Source organism: Periplaneta americana, chromosome 12 (genome assembly GCF_040183065.1).
Source record: "Periplaneta americana isolate PAMFEO1 chromosome 12, P.americana_PAMFEO1_priV1, whole genome shotgun sequence".
NCBI lineage: Eukaryota > Metazoa > Arthropoda > Insecta > Blattodea > Blattidae > Periplaneta > Periplaneta americana.
In genome coordinates, this window is record NC_091128.1 from 39,424,873 (window position 1) to 39,449,681 (window position 24,809).

At 36.6% G+C, this 24,809-nt stretch overlaps 1 protein-coding gene across 3 annotated transcripts in view; it reads left to right on the top strand.

The window, feature by feature from the left end:
* The first annotated feature begins 15,150 nt into the window (after positions 1-15,150).
* LOC138710323 (zinc finger protein 771-like) overlaps positions 15,151-24,809 on the top strand; it is a 76,281-nt gene continuing 66,622 nt past the window's right edge. Inside the window, exon 1 of one of the 3 annotated variants that reach the window (XM_069841132.1) lies at positions 15,151-15,280. The gene's annotated coding sequence lies outside the window, so the exon portion shown is untranslated. The other 2 variants (XM_069841133.1, XM_069841134.1) reach the window with 2 other exon arrangements.

The window sequence follows — 24,809 nt, forward strand, 5'->3', positions numbered from 1 at the left end:
GTAGAACCCCATTTTAACAACTCCACAATTTATGATTTCTTGCCATTTACACAATTATTTTTTACCACTTTCAATTTTCATATATTCATATTACACACATCCTACATTTTCATTAGTGTAATTTCTTCTATCTACACTACTGTGCATCTACAAAAAATGACTGGGAAAACCTTCAGTCAAATATATCAATGTCAGAATTTAATATCTACAGATAATGGCGTTGTGACTGCAGAAAAACAGTTGTTACAGGAAATAGCTTAAGATCATTTTCAGATGATAGTGATGGTGATGATGATTATGTTGCTGTGCCCACAAGTGCAGCATTGGAGACACTGAAAATGTCCTGCTGCAGATGGTGACGGCAATGTTATGAACAGGCTTCGAGACTTCGGACCCGATAGAGCAGTTCAGTGGGAAATCCGCATAGCGGCGTACTGAGTATAGTGGTAAAGCGTACAGTGGCTGGGGGTACTGTAGAATGAATGTCAACAAATACGCAAAGGAAAACGCTCTGGATTTGAAGGTTCTGATGAATAATTTGGTTTTCATACAAACCTATTTTCAAACTGTGTCTGAAACTATTACACGGTTAGAGAAGTCAGAGCAAGAGATGCCGGAAGCCCTCAAATTAATTTAGAAGATGATGCAGAGAATTAATGAGACACCAAGTACACCGGTTACTGAATGTGTAAAACAGAAGTGGAAATCAATTTTATGTAAAAATTACGGATATGGAGCATTGTGTAATATAAACAGCAAATTAGTGGACATAGAGTCACCCGATAATAAAGGACTGTCTCTTAGAGATTGCAATGATGTTAGATTTTTTCGTTTTGCTCCTATAAAGTCATGCGACGTAGAGCGCATGTTTTTACAGTACGAACTGTGTTTGGTAGACAACTGAAAAAGATTTACGTTTGAGACACTGAAACTGTATTTTGTAGTACATTGCAATTCTGTACTGTAACTGAACTTCCTAAAGACGACCAATGGGATAAATGAAGAAATTAAAATTGCTACATGTTTATTTCCACCATCAAGAGTGTGTATAATTAAACACAAATGCTTATAAAAGACAGGAGAATAAATGCTTTTCACATTCTTTTGAAATTGTCATTGTGTAATGTATATTTACTCTCAGAATGTACATATGTGTGTGTTTCCCCATACTACCGTACTCTATTCTAAATAACAACGTTGATACCTGAACAGATCTCTACCTTTCACTACCTGCAGCGAGTCAACAACCTATAGTACAAGCACAGTAAACTTATTGTATCGGGTCCAAAGTCTCGAAGCCTGGTTATGAACTAGAAAAGCAGATAGAGTTGGCGAGGGGAAAACCAGACATATTCGTAACAGGAAAACACTAATACAAATTGTACTTCTATTCTGTGTCTTTTTATGAGATAATGATATGATATATATTTCGTCACAGCATTTCTTACATGTAATGGTGGACCTCACATTTTCATCTATATGGTGCCACCATTAACAATGATTACAAATAACACTTCTCTGCAGTATAATTTATTAAAACTACCCTAATCCCACTAGGTATTTCCCCTCTTGGTGCTCAGTCCATCGTCTATTTAATATTTATCCTATCTTGTTTTTGCTGTTCATTATTTATTCACTAGTTCACATATACCTTAATGTTTATACCTCCTCCTAAAAGCCGCATGACCTTGAATTTGGTGGGGTGGGGCGCTTGTGTGTATCCAATGAAACCGGGAGCTGTACTATCAGAGCTACTCATACTCAAGAGGTCACGGTGGAGGTACCAACCAAAGAAGTGGCTTACCCAGCTGGAGCACCACTACCACATATGGGCTCTGGTCTACTCAAGCCAAGGTGTGCCAAGGGCTGCATGGCACTGGAGTAGTAAAATGATCTCTGAAACTCTGCAGTAGTTAGCCTTCCCATTACAATTGGGGCTCTGTGTTGGGTGACCTTTATTTCCCCGGTACTCGTGGGACTCCTAATGGAAGAACTACAAAAACAAGATTATATGTCCGGTATCGTGGTCTAAGGCATCCTGCCTAGGACTCGTGTTACGGAATGCTCGCTTGTTCGAGTTCTCATGGGGGAAAGAAATTTTCTCATGAAATTTTGGCCAGTGTATGGGATCAGTGCTCACTCAGCATCGTGATGCACTTGGGAGCTACGATAGGTAGCGAAATCCAGTTGCAAATGCCAGCTGTAATGTCTGGGGGGGTCATCGTGCTAACCACATGATACCTCCATTCTGGTTGGATGATCGTCCACCTCTGCTTCGGCATATGGGCATGAGGCCAGCAGCCGGCTGGTTGGTCTAGGCCCTTCACGGGCTATAGCTCCACGGATTATTATTAATATACACTCCATATGATGAAATTGGTTAAAAAAATTGAATTTTTTTTCCTTTGATTTTAAATCCCCATTTTATGTCTTTCCAACAATATATGTTTTAATTTTTCTTATGTGGTTTTTGAATTACGCCCATTTAAATGGCCGCGAGTGCAACACTTTTTGGAAACTAAAGCTTGGTTCAGACCAAAGACCTTATAATAGTATACTAGACTCACACAGAGCGCTGGTGTGCTGTCCAAAATTGAAACCAGTCTGCGCATGTTTACGCCGCCATGCTACTGGTAGAAATAGAGCGGTAAACACGATTGTCATACTTGTCCTTTGTTTTGTCTCGGGTGTTTTTAGTGAATAGTGTGAAAGTAATGGCAATATAATTTTGAAAGATGATATATTATCGCCGCGGACTCATGCTTAACATCTCGGCATCATACAATAACGTGCGGTGTGGTTTAAAAAAATAATTTTGCCGACCGATTGTTGCTCTGTAGGTTTCACTCTAAGCGTCACGTTGTCACGTCTACTTTCTCGATAAGAATAAGCACTAGTTTGTTATATTGTTAAATGGCTATTATTATTATTATTATTATTTCATATACGAGTACGTTGGCTTTCTTAACTCTTAATAATAACTCTTTAATAATAATTTTTAATCACATACCTTAATGTTCGTCCTCAGCACAAGACATTGCAACCTCGGGTTTAGTCTATGTAGATTAGACAAGTAAGTGTCATTTAATAATAATTGAAGCAGCTTATTGGTTACATTATTGAAATTGAGGCGAGTGATTGGAGCGGCGACACAAGAAATTGAAAACAATAATACAATTAAATTTCAAAGACCTGCCGAACGCATGAGGCTGCTCAAAGACCTGCCGAATGTTAACCATGAGAGCGCGGCGATAATACCATCCCTGTTTAATTTTCCAAGCTATTTGCAAAAGGTACGATATAATATTATCTCTGTTGTTACAATATCAATATCATTAAAAATCAATCAGTAGTTTACGACAATAAAGAATACTTCATTGTTAGTACAGGTATATCAGACTGTAGAGAAATCCCAATGAGTGAATTATTTAGACTTACACATCAGATGTTAAAACATCAGTGGAAAGATCATTTTTTTTGTTTTTATTATGTAAATGAATTTATCTGCAGATAATAAACTTTCATTCAAGATCCATATATGGATAAATAAATATACAGATAATAAATAAATAGCTATAATAGCTAAGCCTCCTTTGTGAATTTATGATTCAGAGTTCACCTATAAATAACTCTTTTACATTTTGCCGGATATATTTTATTAACAAAAGCAAGGAATGGCATCTTATTGATATTGCATATGTGCATAAAAATTATGTACCATCACTCCGCAAGCAATGATAATATATCTATTTTATTTATTTAAAATAACAATACAATATGTAAAAAATCCACACATAAAAAGTATGTTTTTTTTTTTATCTTGCATAAAGTGATTGTTTAGTTTTTAGGTCTTCACGTTACCTATTGTTTGCAATGTATTAGGTACCGATACTTTTTATAATTGATAGCATTCCATTTATTAATTGAAGAATGAATTTAATGTAATTTGGCTACCTTCGCATATTATATTTTGCTAGATTACCTATGTCCTGTGGTCTAAAAGTACCCGTAATATAATTTATTTTTGATTCTCTAAAACTTAACAACAAGTCTACACTGATTATCGCATATTTATTTCCCTTAGGACTTTGATCGTAACAAGAACTTGTGTAATCAAGGTGCATATATTTATGTCTTGTGATCTAAGAGTTAATATGTTAATATAATTTTAGATTCTCTGAAACCTAACAATTTGCTGATTATCGTAAAATTATACAATCTATAATGTGTATTGTGTAGGCCTATTTATGGATGTATCAGTATGTTTTCTATAAATTGCTGCATACGTATTTTCTTTTCTTTGATGTTCTAACACATATCAATGTAACTTTGAGTATGTTTATTTCGTCCAAATTTTACGTTAAACGTCGAAAATGGCCATAATATGTCAATTTTAGATCATCACAGCGTTAAATTGCGTGATTTACGCACTGCTATTATTTGTCTGCTCTCCAACAATATGGCGGCAAGCGCAGCGTTCAATTTGCCCCGGTTTCCTCGTTTCGCGCAAGCCCCTACAGTCTCGGCTGCGCGAAACGAGGAAACCGGGGCAAATTGAACGCTGCGCTTGCCGCCATATTGTTGGAGAGCAGACAAATAATAGCAGTGCGTAAGTCACGCAATTTAACGCTGTGATGATCTAAAATTGACATATTATGGCCATTTTCGACGTTTGACGTAAAATTAGGACGAAATAAACATATTCAAAGTTTCATTGATATGTGTTAGAACATTAAAGAAAAGAAAATACGTATGCAGCAATTTATGGAAAACATACTGATACATCCATAAATAGGCCTACACAATACACATTATAGATTGTATAATTTTACGATAATCAGCAAATTGTTAGGTTTCAGAGAGTCTAAAATTATATTAACTCTTAGATCACAAACCATAAATATATGCACCTTGATTACACAAGTTCTTGTTATAATCAAATTCCTAAGTGAAATAAATATGCGATAATCAGTATAGACTTGTTGTTAAGTTTTAGAGAATCAAAAATAAATTATATTACCGGTACTTTTAGACCACAGGACATAGATAATCTGGCAAAATATAATATGCGAAGGTAGCAAAATTACATTGAATTCATTCTTCAATTAATAAAGGGAATGCTATCAAATATAAAAAGTATCGGTACCTAATACATTGCAAGCAATAGGTAACGTGAAGACCTAAAAACTAAACAATTACTTTATGCAAGATAAAAAAAAACCACATACTTTTTATGTGTGGATTTTTTACATATTGTATTTTTATTTTAAATAAATAAAATAGATATATTATCATTGCTTGCGGAGTGATGGTACATAATTTTTATGCACATATGCAATATCAATAAGATGCCATTCCTTGCTTTTGTTAATAAAATATATCCGGCAAAATGTAAAAGAGTTATTTATAGGTGAACTCTGAATCATAAATTCACAAAGGAGGCTTAGCTATTATAGCTATTTATTTATTTATTATCTGTATATTTATTTATCCATATATGGATCTTGAATGAAAGTTTATTATCTTGCAGATAAATTCATTTACATAATAAAAACAAAAAGTTACTTGTCTAATCCACGTAGACTAAATCCGAGGTTGCAATGTCTTGTGCTGAGGACGAACATTAAGGTATGTGATTAAAAATTATTATTAAAGAGTTATTATTAAGAGATAAGAAAGCTAACGTACTCGCATATGAAATAATAATAATAATAATAATAATAATAATAATAATAATAATAATAATAATGATAATAATAATAGCCATTTAACAATATAACAAACTAGTGCTTATTCTTATCGAGAAAGTAGACGTGACGTGACGCTTAGAGTGAAACCTACAGAGCAACAATCGGTCGGCAAAATTATTTTTTTAAACCACACCGCACGTTATTGTATGATGCCGACATGTTAAGCATGAGTCCGCGGCGATAATATATATTTCAAAATTATATTGCCATTACTTTCACACTATTCACTAAAAACACCCGAGACAAAACAAAGGACAAGTATGACAATCGTGTTTACCGCTCTATTTCTACCAGTAGCATGGCGGCGTAAACATGCGCAGACTGGTTTCAATTTTGGACAGCACACCAGCGCTCTGTGTGAGTCTAGTATACTATTATAACGTCTTTGGTTTCGCGCAGCCGAGACTGTAGGGGCTTGGTTCAGACGGTGCATGTTTCTGTGTTGGATTCCAAGGTGGCTGCGCGGATGGGTAGCCTGCATGCTGACTGGCTGGCTCCCGTGTTGCCTATGGTGATGATAGTTGTTCACACGGTGCTGGCTCTTTTCACAGTTCAAATTGGAAAATCATCTGCTACTTCTGTTGCCAACACTCATGGTCAGAAAGAAACAACCGTGAGTGGAAAACAACTAAAGTCCTACATTAACAGTAGTAAATGTCGTGATAAAGTAATTAAGCCATAAGTGCAAAACAGTTAAAGTCCGATATTTAATTGTTGTTTCTTAGAAACTAAATAATATAGGAAAAACAGGTTTAGTTGGAAAACAACGAACGTGGCGACATGGTTTCAGTGGTAATATTATATGATCATCTTTGGTTTCCAGCCTGCAAACAATCACGAAAAATAGCAAGGAACCTACCCTCGAAATCCAGCAAGCTAGCCATCCACGGAACCACCATAGCGCATTAGTTCTGGTGAGTGACCACGCAGGCTACCCATCCGCTCAGCCACCTTGGAATCCATCATAGAAACACGCACCGTCTGAACCGGGCTCAAGTGGACGTGGTGTTTCATTCTATGCCTCTCTATATCAAGAAATCTCGCTGAAGGGTGCATGTTTCTGTGATGGATTCCAAGGTGGCACCGTTTGAACCAACGAGTTAGAAAGAGAAAGATATAGAGTGGTCATTGCGCCGCCATGTTTGAAGAAAATTGAACGACCGTCGGTAATGAACTTATGCGCCCAAAACAAAGTGGGCGGGGTGATAACTGACATTAGAATCGTCAGCTATCTTAATTTCGTTTGCATAAATCAGTTAAACTGAAGTGGAAAAACCTAGTATTTCGTCAAATACGTGCTAGGAACTTAATCTAAACTTATGTACGCTAAATTTAAAACACTTGAGCTATTCCTAGAAGGAATGCTTAAAAGAATAACCTAAGCAAAATTGTCATGTAGTATGACAAGAAGTCCTAGCAAATATACTGAAGAAAATGTTAATATTCCTAGGTTCTTTTAAATGCGACCTGCAAGATTGCCTATAAAATGAACGAGTATGATTCGGATGATTTTATTAAATTGTTTTCCCAGACTCTACACGTTGCAAAACTATTTACTATACCATAAGATATAGAATGAAAGTAGGCCCTATCTGTAGTAAACAACCTTTACCTCCAAGCTTGTAACGTGGGTGAAACAAGACAAAACACGCTTTCAGTTTTTTTGTTACAGTAAAGTATAATTATTATCGAAATGTGAACGTGAGGCCAACAGCCGGCAGGTCTGTCTGAGCCTTTGAAGGGCTGTGGCACCACAGATAATTATTAGTGTATAATTGAGCACCCACGTACAATAATGAGGTAAGTAGTTACGAAATATATTCATACTTACCCCATTATTGCACGTGGGTGCTCAATTATATTCTTTCATGTCCTTCCAGTCAAAATACTAACAACAATACGACCTACCCCAGAGTTTTGCGTTATTTTGGATGCGAGTGTCGAAATACAATTTTAATATTTGATTGCTCTTACTAGGTTTGAAACGGAATTGTAGCGGTTTTATCCGTATTTAGTTTAACTTTATTACTAGTGAACCATTTATTTGATTAATCGTTTGTCTTCGAAATAGGCCTACTTCTTATAAGCTACAGCTCATCGTCTTCTTGTATAAGCAGTGAGGACAGAAGGAGCAGAAATAAAGGATGCCGGTGTCGAAATACAGTTTTAATATTGTATTACTATTTGTTTTTAACTGGATCTGAAACGGAATTGTATTGATTTTATCCGTATCTAGTTTAAGTACATTACCAGTGAACCATTTATTTTGTTTATGCCGGGCGTTGTTACACATTTATGCATGAAAAAAATGCTGCTAATTAACAAAACTATGGACTTAACTTCATAAAATTTACATGAAATATGATATATCAGTTGTATTTTTCCTTTTGACATTGCAGTTGTATGCAGCACACACAACAGGCATGTTTTTTCTTCGGTTTTTTGTGCTTCTTACCTCCGTTATACAACATTGTAAGCAGACGAATTTTTACAAAGTTGGGCGCTTAGCTCAGATCTGCCGTGTTTCGCGGTGGCACCGCAAAGAGCGCTGTACAGGACAACATGACACGAGACGATAAGTCACGAGACGATAAAAGTCACCCTCGGCTCTCTTTTTGCGCATGCGCCATCGGTGTAGTATTTCCGCTTCCGGTGTGATGCTGGTCCTCGTTGTAAACAACGAGTTAGAAAGAGAAGGCTATAGAGTGGCCATGTTGTCCTGTACAGCGCTCTTTGCGGTGCCACCGCGAAACACGGCAGATCTGAGCTAAGCGCCCACCTTTGTAAAAATTCGTCTGCTTACAATGTTGTATAACGGACGTAAGAAGTACAATAAAACGAAGAAAAAAACATGCCTGTTGTGTGTGCTGCATATAACTGCAATGTCAAAAGGAAAAAGACAACTGATATATCATATTTCATGTAAATTTTATGAAGTTAAGTCCATAGTTTTGTTAATTAGCAGCATTTTTTTTCATACATAAATGTGTAACAACGCCCGGCATAAACAAAATAAATGGTTCACTGGTAATGTATTTAAACTAAATACGGATAAAACCAATACAATTCCGTTTCAGACCCAGTGAAAAAACAAATAGCAATACAATATTAAAACTGTATTTCGACACCGGCATCCTTTATTTCTGCTCCTTCTGTCCTTATTGCTTATACAAGAAGACGATGAGCTGTAGCTTATAAGAAGTAGGCCTATTTCGAAGACAAACGATTAATCAAATAAATGGTTCACTAGTAATAAAGTTAAACTAAATAAGGATAAAACCGCTACAATTCCGTTTCAAACCTAGTAATAGCAATCAAATATTAAAATTGTATTTCGACACTCGCATCCAAAATAATGCAAAACTCTGGGGTAGGTCTTATTGTTGTTAGTATTTTGACTGGCAGGACATGAAAGAACATAATTGGGCACCCACGTGCAATAATGGGGTAAGTATGAATATATTTCGTAACTACTTACCTCATTATTGTATGTGGGTGCTCAATTATCACTAATAATTATCTATGGTGCCACAGCCCTTGAAAGGCTCAGACAGACCAGCCGGCTGTTGGCCTCACGTTCACATTTCGATAATAATTATACTTTACTGTAACAAAAAAACTGAAAGCGTGTTTTGTCATGTTTCACCCACGTTACAAGCTTGGAGGTAAAGGTTGTTTACTACAGATAGGGCCTACTTTCATTCTATATCTCATGGTACAGTAAATAGTTTTGCAACGTGTAGAGAATGGGAAAACAATTTAATAAAATCATCCGAATCATACTCGTTCATTTTATAGGCAATCTTGCAGGTCGCATTTAAAAGAACCTAGGAATATTAACATTTTCTTCAGTATATTTGCTAGGACTTCTTGTCGTACTACATGACAATTTTGCTTAGGTTATTCTTTTAAGCATTCCTTCTAGGAATAGCTCACGTATTTTAAATTTAGCGTACATAAGTTTAGATTAAGTTCCTAGCACGTATTTGACGAAATACTAGGTTTTTCCACTTCAGTTTAACTGATTTATGCAAACGAAATTAAGACAGCTGACGATTCTAATGTCAGTTATCACCACGCCCACTTTGTTTTGGGCGCATAAGTTCATTACCGACGGTCGTTCAATTTTCTTCAAACATGGCGGCGCAATGACCACTCTATATCTTTCTCTTTCTAACTCGTTGGTTGTAAACATAAGAATTGTTTTATTCACCGCATTCTAGATTCACCTTCGTCACGATCATATATTATTTACATTTCGGTGATACAAGTTACGTAATTATAAAAATAGTGCATTGGTAGATTTCACAATTATTACTCCAGCTCCTGTTATCCAAGTCAAACGTTATTTTCGTATAATTGTATTCCAGAATATTTCCTCATAAGTCTTGATAGGCTATATGTATTAAGAGTTAATTTCTGGTGGTAGTATTGATATTAAACTTGGCTAACACAATATTCCATCTACAACTTCAGAGGGGCGGCAAGAAGTAGCGCTGAGGTAGTTCTGAATATTTCAACTGTAAACCAACTTACGAATCTCGTGATATGCAAATAAATATCACCAAACGTAGGTGCCAACTTCAGAGGGGCTGCAAGACACTTTGTGTCCAAATTTATAAAACCAGGGGCATCACATCCAGTAAAATTAAGAGTGATCTCAACCTTGTTAACAATTCGAAGAGATATTCCTATGTAAATAAAGCGGCGAAACTAGCGCTGAAGTAGTTCTGGTGATTTCGGAAGTGAAAATTGTTGAATTTATAAGGGTTTCTTTTTATGTAGATACAGTTGATCGTATATGCATCGTAGACAAATATATGCATGGCGTAACAAAACCCTAAACTAACCAAATCTAACCTGTCACAGATTCGTATATGCAACATGAATATAAGCGGGGAACTACTTCAGCACTAGTTTAGCCAAAAATTGAATTAATTTGTTTGAAAGATGAAGTAGGTTATATGCCAAAGATTATTATTTGAACTCTATAGAGAGTAGTGGTTTGGTTCGACTGGAACATCTCGGAAAAAAGATATATATTTTTTTATTATTACCGGTATAGACCTATATTCATTATTATTTATTATTCCACAGTTGAGTGACAAAATGGACAAGGAACCATCCAAAAGAACAAATCGGGACACCCTTAGAACAATAGCATTTTAAATATCATGGTAAATTAGGAAACATACCACTAACTTTATGAGTTCCTGTAGGCCCTAAATGTTTTTATCCATCTAAATCACTGATAGAGGAGGTCAGCTGTCGAACATGTTAGTAAAGCAATTCACAATGCCGCTATCTTTCCTGAATTTGAGATCGGTGAATCTTCACACATGCAACAGAGTGACTCCACTTCTCTATCCATGATCCACATTTTTGTAGTTCAGTTCAAGTCTATGAACTATTGGGATCGAACAGTAATAGTCCTAAGTCTTACCAAGCGGAAATAACACAGAGCTAACAGTTAATTAACAGTGTATGGTAATTATGTAGTAATAATCGGCCAGGCCTCCATATTCTCGCAATAGAGGTCCAGGGCACCTTCGTTATCATATGTATTTTCTTTTATTAAATTTCGTTTGTATATGATTAACTTGTCATCCAGTATCCACTTTACACCCTGGATCTCTGTTGTAGTAAGATGATGGCCTGGCCGACATGACCTGTCGATGGTTTGTTTCTACACAATTATTAAAATATATGTATATACTTGGTAATGTATCTATCCTGGATCTCTATTACGGGAAGATGGCCTGGCTGATGATTACTACTTAATTACCCACAATTAAAAACTAACCATTATCAACACTCGTTTTTAGGTTGATTTTTTTTATGATCGTCGTCGTAGGTGTGTGCTCGTTAATTGATAAGCAACGGCTATATAACTACTGATAATGGATAAATGCTTAATAAAGAAAATTGTCCCCACTGAAAGTGCAGTGAACGGGAATACAATGATAAATTGAGTTATATTAATGACAGTGAAACTAATGGCTCATCGTCGGGTGGCGATCAAAACCTTGTAATTCCAAAACTGGAAATTTTACAAGAGAAAGATATAATATTACTGATACGATATCATGTTCACATGCTCTATTTTATGTACATGTCTTAAATGTCTGTTTAAATTCGACTGTTTACTAAATATGGTACTGCAATGTTTGCCTACCACAGGCATTATTACAGAAGTTTGAAAACTAATCCATCAATCTCGAATGAAAGTAAAAGAAATCCAGTTCACAATTACTGCGGTAAATAAAACATTTTTATGCTTACAACGGGGCTCAGCGTCACACCGGAAGCGGAATTTCTTCACCGATAGCGCATGCGCAATAAAGGGAGCCGAGGGTGACTTTTTCGTCTCGTGGTAATTATAACGTCATTGGATGTAACCTGTCAACGGACATTTCCGAACCGTGCCGAATGCTCCCCAGCGAGAGTGAAATCAAAATACTGCATTTGTTAAGTATGGAAAATAATGAACACAAACCTGAAATTTGCATAGTTAAATAGAGATGTAAAGCAAAAAATGTACTTCGTAATAAGGTTCAGTTGATAAATTATAATTTAGAAACATTATCTTGGGTAATTTTGTAGACTAATGGAGGTCATGCTGAATGGTTCCAGCCAATGAGAAAGAGACAATCATTTGTCTCGCCTCTTATGCCATCTATGCGAGAGATGTAGAACGTTTTTGTTCTACGCGTGGTTTGCAAAGGAAATCTCCATCAAAACTCGAATTTACGTCTACTAAGAATGGCTAAACAGAGAGCTCGTAGGCGCTGGCAAAAAACTAGATCACAAATTGACAAAAACGTATATAACATTATGAAAAATAGAGTGCACAAAATGGTACTAGAAATCAAAGTTTCGAAATTTGAAAAAGATGTTGCTGATGCAGGACAGTCAAATAAAATTTGGACAATCACCAAACGGTTAACCAAACATGATTCCTACTCTAAAAATCAACTTTTACATGGCAAAGATGGTCCAGTTTATAAGTCTTGTGAAAAAGCTGAACTGATAGCCGATTGTTTTGAGAACCAATTTAAACCTGCTAATGAATGTGACAGCTTAGTTGAACATTATCGCCATGTCGAGGAAACTGTCAGCACATTCCTACTATGTCCCGTATCCCAGGACATTTGTTTAACGAGCCCGTCAGAAGTCAAAACCATTATTAAACGCCTTAAACCTAAAAAGGCACCAGGTCCTGATAAAATTAACAACATGGAACTTAAAAACTTACCTAGATAGGCACTTATGTATATTACCAAGCTTTTCAATCAGTGTATAGCTCATCGATATTTTCCAGATGCTTGGAAACTTGCATATATTACTGCCATTCCCAAACAAAAGAAAAATCCAAAGGTTCCAGCAAATCGCAGACCAATAAGTTTGATTAATGCCCTTGGCAAAGTATTTGAACGAATTCTTATGACCAGACTTCTACAAAGTGCACCAAACCTTATTCCACCCTATCAGGCTGCATATCAACAAGGTCTCTCTACAACTCACCAACTGCTGCGTCTTGTTGAACAAACAACTATCGGTTTCAACAACAGAGCTACTACTGTAGCAATATTTCTCGATGTCAAAAGTGCATTTGACTCTGTGTGGCATACTGGTATAATTTATAAATTAATCCAATCAGAGGTTCCTGATGCACTGATTCATATTATTTCTTATTTTCTTCGGAACAGACGTTTCTGTGTTAAGGAAGACGGCTGTTTATCAAGACAAAAGAAAATTCAAGGAGGAGTTCCGCAAGGCTCAGTACTGGGCCCTTACTTATATTGTGCATATACTTCAGATCTTCCAGAAACTGACGTCACCAGGTTAGTCTTATATGCAGATGATACACTAGCATACACTACACATCGTAATGCCGATCTAGCCATTGGTCAACTTCAACGGCATGTCCACCTTAGAGAAGAATGGTTCCAACATTGGCGCTTAACTGTAAATACAATGAAGAGTCAAGTCATAGCCTTCAGTAGAACTCGAAGTGTACCACAAATTAACTCACACTGTATGGTACTGCCCTTGAATTTCAGGATTCTGTTAAGTATCTTGGAATCCATTTGGATAGTCGTCTGTTATGGCATACCAACATTGCTAATATACGAGCAAAAACAATAGCAAGAATGGTACAACTGTATCCACTTTTAAAAACACGTGCATTGTCAATATCTAAAAAAAAGTAACAATTTATAAATTGCTGATTAGATCAGTGCTTTTGTATGGTTCTACAGTATGGGGATACGCACCTAAGACAACATTAGATCCCATTCGAGTTGTACAAAATAAAGTATTACGTGTAATTCATAACAGCGGGTGGTACACAAGAAACGAAAAGATACATCAAGATCTAAAAGTGGAAAGTATCCCAGTTATCATTAGGAGATTCGCTGAAACATTTTATAAACAGGCACATTCCCAGCAAAATGTGTATGTATCAAAACTAGGAACTTATAACCCTCAGTACTACATAAGACATCGTACACCTTTGTTCCTCTTCTCATAATTATCTGTCAAATTTGTTTTCACGCAGTTCATCCTGGTTATGACGGGAGTGCAGCATCATAAATGAACTAGCTCTCAGCAATAAGTAAAAGTAATTAGGAACAGTCGGGAGATCACCCAAGATTTCGATACTGTATCCAAAAGTTGACGAATTAAAAAAAAAATTGCAAAGGAAAGTGTCCTGTAAGTCGTTCGTTGACGAATCGTTGGAATCGCAGAATAGGAAGAATCGTGAACTCGTTGACGATTAAAAAAAATAGTTGGAATCGCAGACTGAGAAGAATCGTGAACGAATCGTTAGAATCGATTCGTAATGTATGATTGAATCGTTGGAATCGACTTCTGAAAAAGAATCGTGTTGCCCAACTCTATTACAAACTCTTTGGGCTTTACGTCCGCCATCTTCTCTCCTCGACTCTCCCATACAATATCTCGAACGGATAAATGGAGAAACCCAACACATAGTTCTAATGTTCACCACCTACGAGGTCGGGCGCTGATCATCTTATTTCAGATCACCAAATCTAGATGGTGCCGACCGCAGTTTCGCATCCTATTATATATTTATCCATGACTACCACAATCCATGCTTCCATATTGCTATTATCAGCAGTGTTTCCAACTCGATTTTTAAAAACCCCTATGGGACAGTGAAGAAGGCTCTAAATTGCTATATTGTCAAACATTATATTATTCTTCTGCGTGTGTGCTAAAAATACCAGCTAAATCCCTATATCAGCAAAATAAATTCCATAAATTTTAATCCCTGTACATTCTCGATTTGAAATTAAAAAAAAAATCGAAAGTTTAGTTTATAGAAGATGATGGTTGGTATGGGTTGGCAGTCCTGCTTTGCATCCTGCGTGCACTCTCGCGTGGAAACCGTACGAAACACAAGAAACATGGTTGACATAAAAAAAAAGTCGGAACAGGCTTGCCGAGAGAAATTCTGCTTTTTTGTGTTAAATATTGCGGTGTATATGTATTGTGTATTGAAGGTAATATAATGTCCAGTTTTAAAATGACAGTATTGTATTAGGTACTCGTGGAATGTTATTATTTGAACCGTAGTTCCCACAATATTGTCATTAAATTTTCACGAATTGTTTAAATTCATCGAAGAGGTTATGGATTTTATTGCTGTATAATATTAACGAAAGAAAAAAAAAGGTAATTCGATATGACGGACGTCAATAACATCATCAAGGATCAGTGACAGGTTAAGTTTAGTATGTTCTGCTTTTTGATATGCCTGCAATCAACGAGTTACCTGCAATACATTTCTTTTTGGTAGGCATATTAAAGGCGTTATCAAATCAAATATAACCCGTCACCTACCCTCGATGTCTATCATACTGATCAATTAGATTTAGTCAGCATTTCTAAAATTACTGTACATTTAGTCAAAATGTTCCAGAAGCGATTGCTTCTGCTGCACTTCCATCTCCTTTCAAGATTCGTAATATTAAAAAAAATCGGGAAAATTTTAAAACACGGATTGCACCTACTAAACTATGTCTTAAAATACTAAAAAGAGCAGATTTGTCTGCGTTTGTCGAATGCGCATCATTATATTTACGAAAAGGCACTTTTCAGTGCCAATAATTTATTTTGTGTGCACAAGGTTGGAATTTTGAAGTAAGAGGGAAAGGGTGCAATCCATGTTCTGGAATTTATCCAAAAATTCGAATAAACACTTTAATAATAATCAGTGTTATCTTGTTGAACAGGCTCACGGCCATGACAGGCGCAATAGGTTGTTTCGACTTCGATCATAGTGGAACTCTATCGTAAGCTTTCTTTTGAACGTCTTGTAGCCTAATTCTTCTTTTTAAAAGTTCATAGTCCAATGTAATTGTGGTAATCTTTACAATAGCGTTACCAAAGGAAGGCGGATAGTAAGAAAGAGTACATTCTTAGACAATTATTATGACTACAATATAGGCCTATGCAGGGCATATCAAAAGTCTAAACTAACCTAACCTGACACATTCGTATATGTAAGGTATACCAAAAGTCTAAACTAACCTAACCTAACACAGATTTCCACATTTTTCCGCCGGCCTTCACTTTAACAGCAACTTTCTACCTTTATGTTTGGTGTGAAATTGGAGTTGGTTTTTTTTTTTTTTTTTTGTGCTTACGATATGTATGATACCTTAAAGTGGTAACGCAATAGTAAAGAAATAATGCGATTTTTTTAGTCGTATTTTTTCCATAATTTTGTTAGAACTAGATCTTTCCAATTAATTGGATGATGTACAATCTTTGATTAACACTCATATACCTCCTTTGGATATTCAGTTCATCTCTTATTTAATATTTCTTATCGAAGAATGTATTGCCTATCAGTGCTCTCAGAAACAGCATTTTAGTTGTTGCAGTCACTAAAAATGGTCTTTTTTACAGTCCATGTGTCGAAGTTCTATTCATTGTCGGAATTGTTATTGCTTCATAAAACTTCAAAGTTGTTTTTTTTATGTTTTTAATTTTGGATTATATTTCAATGTGCAGTAGAAATGTCTAATTTATTATTTATTTCTTATAAATCTTTGTCCGTTTTGTGATCTGCAAATATTTAACAGTCTCATGCATAGCAAATTAACTTTGGCTGGCTCAACTGTAATTTATGTTTGGAAGTTTTGCTGCATCACAGAGTCATTTGAAAACCTCCTCCCAATACTACGAGACCTATTTTAGCTACATCACATTGTATTATATTATATCTTGATGTCATTAGTTGGCAGTATACACCAAGTAAAATTATGTAAAAAAATTAGAAGACTATGGCTGGCAGCATACTGCACCGAACATTCTGTCGTGGTCAGGACGGTTTTGTCTCAGTCTGTCCGATATGACAGTGATTGATTACCAGGGTTGCTAGATGTCCTGGATTTCAATGGTGTGTCCTGGATTTAGTTACATTTGTTCCGGAATGTCAAAAAGATTGGAAAAATATAATTCTTTGCTCATTTATCTTAAAAATTCCTTACTCATTTTTTTCAAGACCTTGTCGAACCTATGTTCAACATCATCGACGCCTCCTGTTGGGTTATATTGAAATAACAGAGAGCCCAAATTTGTAAGCATAATCAAATAGTAAAATATGTATTCAAATAAGTACGAAAAATGTAAAAAGAATATGCACCATAATATGCAAAAACAAATAAAAAATCAAATAAGCTATTTGTTTTGTGAGTAATCTTACCTTATTTGTGGCTGTTACATGCACCGTCTGCTGCTACCAATTACCATTTGTACCACTCGTCAGATGTTTAGGCGCACTGAGTCAATTGGTGGACGCAATGGAATAATGATGCATAGGGTGATCAAAAACAAATGCAAGTTTTTATAACAAACAATATAATTGGCTGAATGATGGATAATAGACAATACACGAATGAATTGATGTAATATAACAAATAATGATAAAAGTACTGTAACAAGAATACAATCTGAATATATATCTGATAATTCTATATAAATTAAATTATCAGATGTAGTTGAATAATATAACTCTGTCCTTCGTGCTCTCTTATAAAAGATAATCAGTATTAGGTTGCACAGAACTAACCTGTAAAACTGACTCAAACCTAATACTCATATCCATAAATCTGACAGTATCCCAATCATATCAACTGTCGCAATACATAAGTCCTATTCAATATTGTACATAACTTGGTACTGTACATTCTGGTACATTATTTCTTTAAGGGACAATTCTAGTCCAGAGAACAATACCAGTTCAACTACTATGACAAGATAAGATTGTACTTAATTGGTTACAGTAGTAAGATTTCAAACAATAATTACACATCTTACTTACTTACTTACTTACAACTGGCTTTTAAGGAACCCAAAGGTTCATTGCCGCCCTCACATAAGCCCACCATCGGTCCCTATCCTGTGCAAGATTAATCCAGTCTCTATAATCATATCCCACCCCCTCAAATCCATTTTAATATTATCCTCCCATCTACGTCTCGGCCTCCCCAAAGGTCTTTTTCCCTCCGATCTCCCAACTAACACTCTATATGCATTTCTGGGTTCGCCCATATGTGCTACATGCCCTGCCCATCTCAAACGTCTGGATTTAATGTTCATAATTACACATCTGCACAATATAATACAAAACTCATAATTAATGCACAGAGAGGGAAAGGAAACAACTACCGCGGAAATAAACTAAGCAAGGCAATCATTTTAACCTCCTGAAGCATAGACATAGATAGTTACGATAGCCACTTTCTAGCAATGTTCTCGAATATACCACAAAAAATTCACAATCGGCATAATAAATCCTCGGACACATCACAAATCACAATTCGACGTAAACTATCCCCACAGAATTCGCGTATCCTATTCACGCGACCCAACATAGCACAACTTGCGAATCCACTTCACATAATGCAATAAATCACGGCGACCTACAACTCACCCCCAATATTCCTTCCAGACTATTCTACTAGTTATAACTCATACATTATCAACCCTCATTAATATTTCAGGAAGTAAACTAAACTCGCTACACCATACAATACATCACATATCAAAACACTTGCTCTATCTACAGTTCTGTCGTAAACGAAATAGATGATAAAGTAAGAAATGCTTCTAATAATTCAGATATATGAAGCAACTGTGTTGCCTGAATATGTTACCACACTATGTTAGCTCTTTGACCCAAATTTCCTGAGTATGTTACCACTATGACGCCGTTTCCTGAGTATCCTACCACATGTTACCACTACGATGCCAGTTTCCTGAGTATCCTACCACATGTTACCACTATGACGCCAGTTTCCTGAGTATCCTACCACATGTTACCACTATGATGCCAGTTTCCTGAGTATCCTACCACATGTTACCACTATGACGCCAGTTTCCTGAGTATCCTACCACATGTTACCACTATGACGCCGGTTTCCTGAGTATCCTACCACATGTTACCACTATGACGCGGTTTCCTGAGTATCCTACCACATGTTACCACTATGACGCCGGTTTCCTGAGTATCCTACCACATGTTACCACTATGACGCCGGTTTCCTGAGTATCCTACCACATGTTACCACTATGATGCCAGTTTCCTGAGTATCCTACCACATGTTATCACTACGATGCCGGTTTCCTGAGTATGTTACCACTACGACGCCGGTTTCCTGAGTATCCTACCACATGTTACCACTATGACGCCGGTTTCCTGAGTATCCTACCACATGTTACCACTATGACGCCGGTTTCCTGAGTATCCTACCACATGTTACCACTATGACGCCGGTTTCCTGAGTATCCTACCACATGTTACCACTATGACGCCGGTTTCCTGAGTATCCTACTACATGTTACCACTATGACGCCGGTTTCCTGAGTATCCTACCACATGTTACCACTATGACGCTGGTTTCCTGAGTATCCTACCACATGTTACCACTATGACGCCAGTTTCCTGAGTATTCTACCACATGTTACCACTATGATGCCGGTTTCCTGAGTATCCTACCACATGTTACCACTATGATGCTGGTTTCCTGAGTATCCTACCACATGTTACCACTATGACGCCGGTTTCCTGAGTATCCTAACACATGATGTAAACTCTTCGGCGCAGGTTTCCTGAGTGTCGCTCCCATCTCTCTGTACCTACCAAGAAGACTAATTTTCCCCCTCTTCATGGTACCTCGTGACCAGGCCAGCCAGTAGGAAGGGTTGTGGGAATTATGCATAGAAAAGATGGTGCTGTCAGCAATATGGCGACTATGCGAAGAATGTCAGTGCTACAGTAGGCTGGTAGCACTGATGGAGACGTCAAGCAAGGCTCATAAGCTAGATGGGGAAAGTTGTCCTGAGATTTTCTTGTGTGAAGCTCCTACTTCTGTCAGTGAAGAAGGTTTTATAGAATGAAAATTCCCTTTCCATATCGCATGATGTTACAGGTGTATGTGAAAAACACCATAACTCTTCTTCAGTGAATTCCTCTTCTTCACCATCACCAGACAGTGTTTTGCTAATTTGACAGATCGTTTTGCAAGCAGGATTTTTATTTAATACATGACTAAGCTTATTGAATGCAATTTTAGCAATGGGTACTGTGAGTTTCTGAAGACAAATTTGGAATTTGATCTATCAGAGAAAGTGATTATTCCGAAGAATTATTTTGAGCCTCCAAATGTGTTATAATTTCAGGTAATTTAGAGAAGCTCTTATGAATACATTGGATCTTTTTCCCAATGCTATCTTCAGAAAAACACTCTTGAGCTATCACAATGCTAGCTGCATATTTCGCATTTAAGGAATCTAACACTGTTTTCACTTCACTGAAATGTTCCGCATAATATGACACAGCATCTAACTACGTATCCCAGTGAGTTAAAACTGATTCAGGAGGTAAAGGCGAAGTTGCAAATAGTTCATAAAATTTTTTAACTCTAAATGGTGCCTTCACAAATATTTTCTTAACATTGGAGACAAGTAAGTCCACGTCTTATGATTGGCTCTGATAGTTTCAGCGACAGTGTAAATCGTGAACAAGGCAAGTGAGGTGAATTAATTTGGGATAAAGAACTTTTAATCCAGCTCCCACTTTAACTATATATGGAGCAACATCACTGAGAAATAATAATACATTGTCATATTGTACTCCACCTGGCCACAAGAAAGCTAACGAGTCATTGAAAAATTTTGCAACTGTGTTGTGATTTACCCGGTCAAGTACTTGAATATTTAAGAGGAATGATTTACTACCTGCAACAACTGCAGCACTACATACACACTCCCCTGCTGCGTCTGACGTCTCATCTATTGAAATCCAGACATTTTCGTATTTCAATGTATCCCATACATTACAAATTACATCCTGAAAATACTGAGGTATAGTAGGATTTTTCAAAGGATCCCCAGTCGGTCTCTTTTGTTGCTAGAAGAACTTAGCCGCATGGTCCACCCCTGTCATTAAGGGACGCGTGCGGAAATTTCTAGGCGCGCAGTTGTCACGTTTTACATTGACTTCGCCACGTGGTGGGTATGAAACAATCGTATATTTATTTCTATACAACAAATTGTACTTTAATTCAATCAATCACGAATTAATGAATGGTTAATTTTGAGTTACTGTGTGCATAAATCCGTTATAGAATCATTGCACGGTCAACTTCTTCAAACTAATATATTTCATACTTAGACTATATCAATAATAATAATAATAATAATAATAATAATAATAATAATAATAATAACACCGAAAGAATATTGTCAATTTGTGTTTCGTGTCTAAATTCGCAGCGAAATCTGAAATGTTATGTAATAAAATATGACATTTTTCTTCTCTTACCTCTATTCGTCGTCACTCTCTCCTTAATGAATCACAAATCTCTCTTGGTTACTGTCCCTGTCCTGCTTCATATAATTCCCTTCCGTTTTAATTGCATGTTCAACACAGGAGGACCAATTATGAGGACCGATTGTTGCAGCTCCATCATGCAGAAGTTAACACACTAGACTCAAGTCGGGATAATATTGTTTTTCCTAACATTAGACTTCAGTTGATGCCAGATCATTTCCAAAGGTTGGCGCAGTTGGTATAGCGCTGACCTTCTATGCCCGAGGTTGCGGGTTCGATCCCGGGCTAGGTCGATGGCGTTTGTGTGCTTAAATGCGATAGGCTCATGTAAGTAGATTTACTGGCATGTAAAAGAACTCCTGCGGAATAAAATTCCGGCACACAGGCGACGCTGATATAACCTCGGCAGTTGCGAGCGTCGTTAAATAAAACATAACATTTAACATTCCCAAAGGATTTAGAACACAGTGGTACGGAGGAAAGAGTAACACAACGTGTCCATATGAGGCTGCGAGCTCCTCCACTGCATGTTTCTTACTGCACGGCTGATTTGATATCCTGCAACATAACTCCCTTGATGGGTATGGGGTTGGGCAAGGTTATATTATTGTCCTAATAAAGTTAATTATGTCTTTAAAATTGCTGTTCATCTATCATTGCTATCTTGGGGTTGTAAACAACTAAGTAATTTACAATATACTCCACGAAATAATAATAATAATAATAATAATAATAATAATAATAATAATAATAAAATTACGGAAGACTTTCAAACAGCGAGCAAAAGCACTTGTGAATTGTTTGAACATATTAAGAAAGACTGCAGTTAGTTTTAGCATTCAGGGGAGAATTGGCAACATTTATGTTTGCCTCAGAAAGCGGAAACAGAGATTACCCCATCCCCCGAGTGGGCAGAAAAGTTTGGGGGGACCATCTTACTTCAAAAGACAACCGCTCAGCGTGCGGTAGCCTCTGTCTTTAACTGGGGATGCATAGAGCGAGCCTACTATACATAGACTTTTGTTTGTGTATTTTTCTAAGAAACTCCGAAGCTGCACATTATTCAGTTTCCACAATGGAATGTTGACACTCACTAAAGCTAAACACAAATCGTCACTTGAGCTTGATTGTTCACCTATTGTGTACAGTAATCAATTGTTGATTTAGAGTAGACTTCTTCTTAACCCTGTCCTCATGTTGCACAACTTCAAATTTTTTGTTTTGAACATTCTTTTCACACACCAGACAGATCAATATTTTACCGTCTTCACTAAAAATAGGCTATCTTTTCCAGACTCGTTTACATATTTACGTAACAAGGCAGATTGTGATGCTTTTATGGGTGACATGCAACTGAGCTGTAAGCTGAGAGATTGAGATTTTCAGTGTGAAACTGATGGAAAACGGGGAAGCACCAAACCACGTGATGACATGCCTTGTACTGATGGGATTTGTGTTGACTTTGTGACACCTCATTGGGGATTTCCTAATCTTGATTGCGCAATATTATTGTACAAGATGCATGGGTATTTCCTGTTATAGGTATCACCATCATTCCAGAAGGATGAAAATATAGATGCGAGTTGCTTACCTTATGCTAATGTTATCAATGCCACCAGCAACACATGCACATTGAAACAGTAACAGTACAGTCACTACTAAATATAATGGACACTGTTCTGGTTCACAGTTTTAATCACACGCAATATCACACACTGTAGATCTAACAATACATACATTTACATAATCAAAAATTAATAGTTTTCTATTTCTTCCATACCTGTTGTGTTCCTCTCATGTTCTGTATCTTCTTCACTGTTTTCCATTCCATTGTCTTAAATTACGATTCTTTCAATTCTTTCTTCCACATTATCGTCTTTCTTATAATAATGCTGTTAATTTTTTTCAACATGACTGCTGTGTCGTCCCATTCTTTCTGGCCGATTTGCAGAAACCTTTGCCGACATAGGTCTTCGATGTCTTTTATTTTGAATGTCACATTCCTATTATCAAACCACTGTTTGATATCTCTCAAAATTATGCCTAATTCAATGGGATTGAAGTCTGAGTGATAAACTGCAAGTCTTAAGGTTTGGTGATCATTTTCTGCTAATATCTGGTCAATCAAATATGTTTTTTGTGCTGATATGTTCATTTTAATTAAATCATATAATTTTGTTTTAATGCTGTTTTCATTGAATGGGATGTGATGTCTTGTTAACCAGGCTTTCATGTCATTTTTTAAGAAATTTGATGTTGGGGGTTATTTTTCTACTTGGGTATTATGGTATGAAACTATTATGAAAATAAGAAAAAGAAACCGTGGTTTGATGAAGGTTGTTGCATAGTAGTAGAAAGAAGGAAACAGGCAAAATTGAAATTCTTACAGGATCCAGTTGAGGCAAATAAAGATATTTATTTCAATGAAAGACGGGATTAGCTGAAATGTTGTTAATGCCTGTAAAAAAATTGTGAAAATAATCCTGGGTTCAGAAGCTACTACAGAAATTAAAAAAAAATTCCTCTCTCTGCTGACACAATCAGCCGCCGAGTTAGTGACATGCCCAGTGACATCCAAGACATTATGAAGGAGAAAATAAAGAGCAGTCAGAAGTTCTCACTCCAGATCGACGAGTCCACCGATATTAGCGGTCAAGCATAACTTCTTTCCTACATTCGGTACATTGATGGGGATGAAATTGCAAGTAATTTTTTTTTTTTTTTTTTTTTGCAAAGAACTGCCCGAGCGAGCAACCGGTGAAGAAATATTTCGTACAACTAATGAATATGTGGTCTGTAATGAATTACATGGAAGGATTGCATTAGTGTTTGTACAGATAGAGCCACTACTATGACAGGCCGAGTGAAAGGATTCGTGGCTGAAGTACATGAAGAAAATCCTAACATACAGAGTGACAATTGTCTCATTCACCGTGAAGCCGCTGTTGCTAAGTCTTTGCCATCTCCTCTGGAAATTGTGATGACTGAAGTGAACTTCATCACAAATCGCAGCCCCCAAATACACGGCGTTTTTCTCTTTTGTGTCAGGAAATGGGATCAGAGCGTACTTACACTGTTGTTACATACAGATGATGAATGGGTATCTAAGTTGGCGTATCTTTCCGAACATTTGAATTAGTTTAACAGAAAAATGCAAGGTAGGAACGAAAATATTCTGACTATGGTCT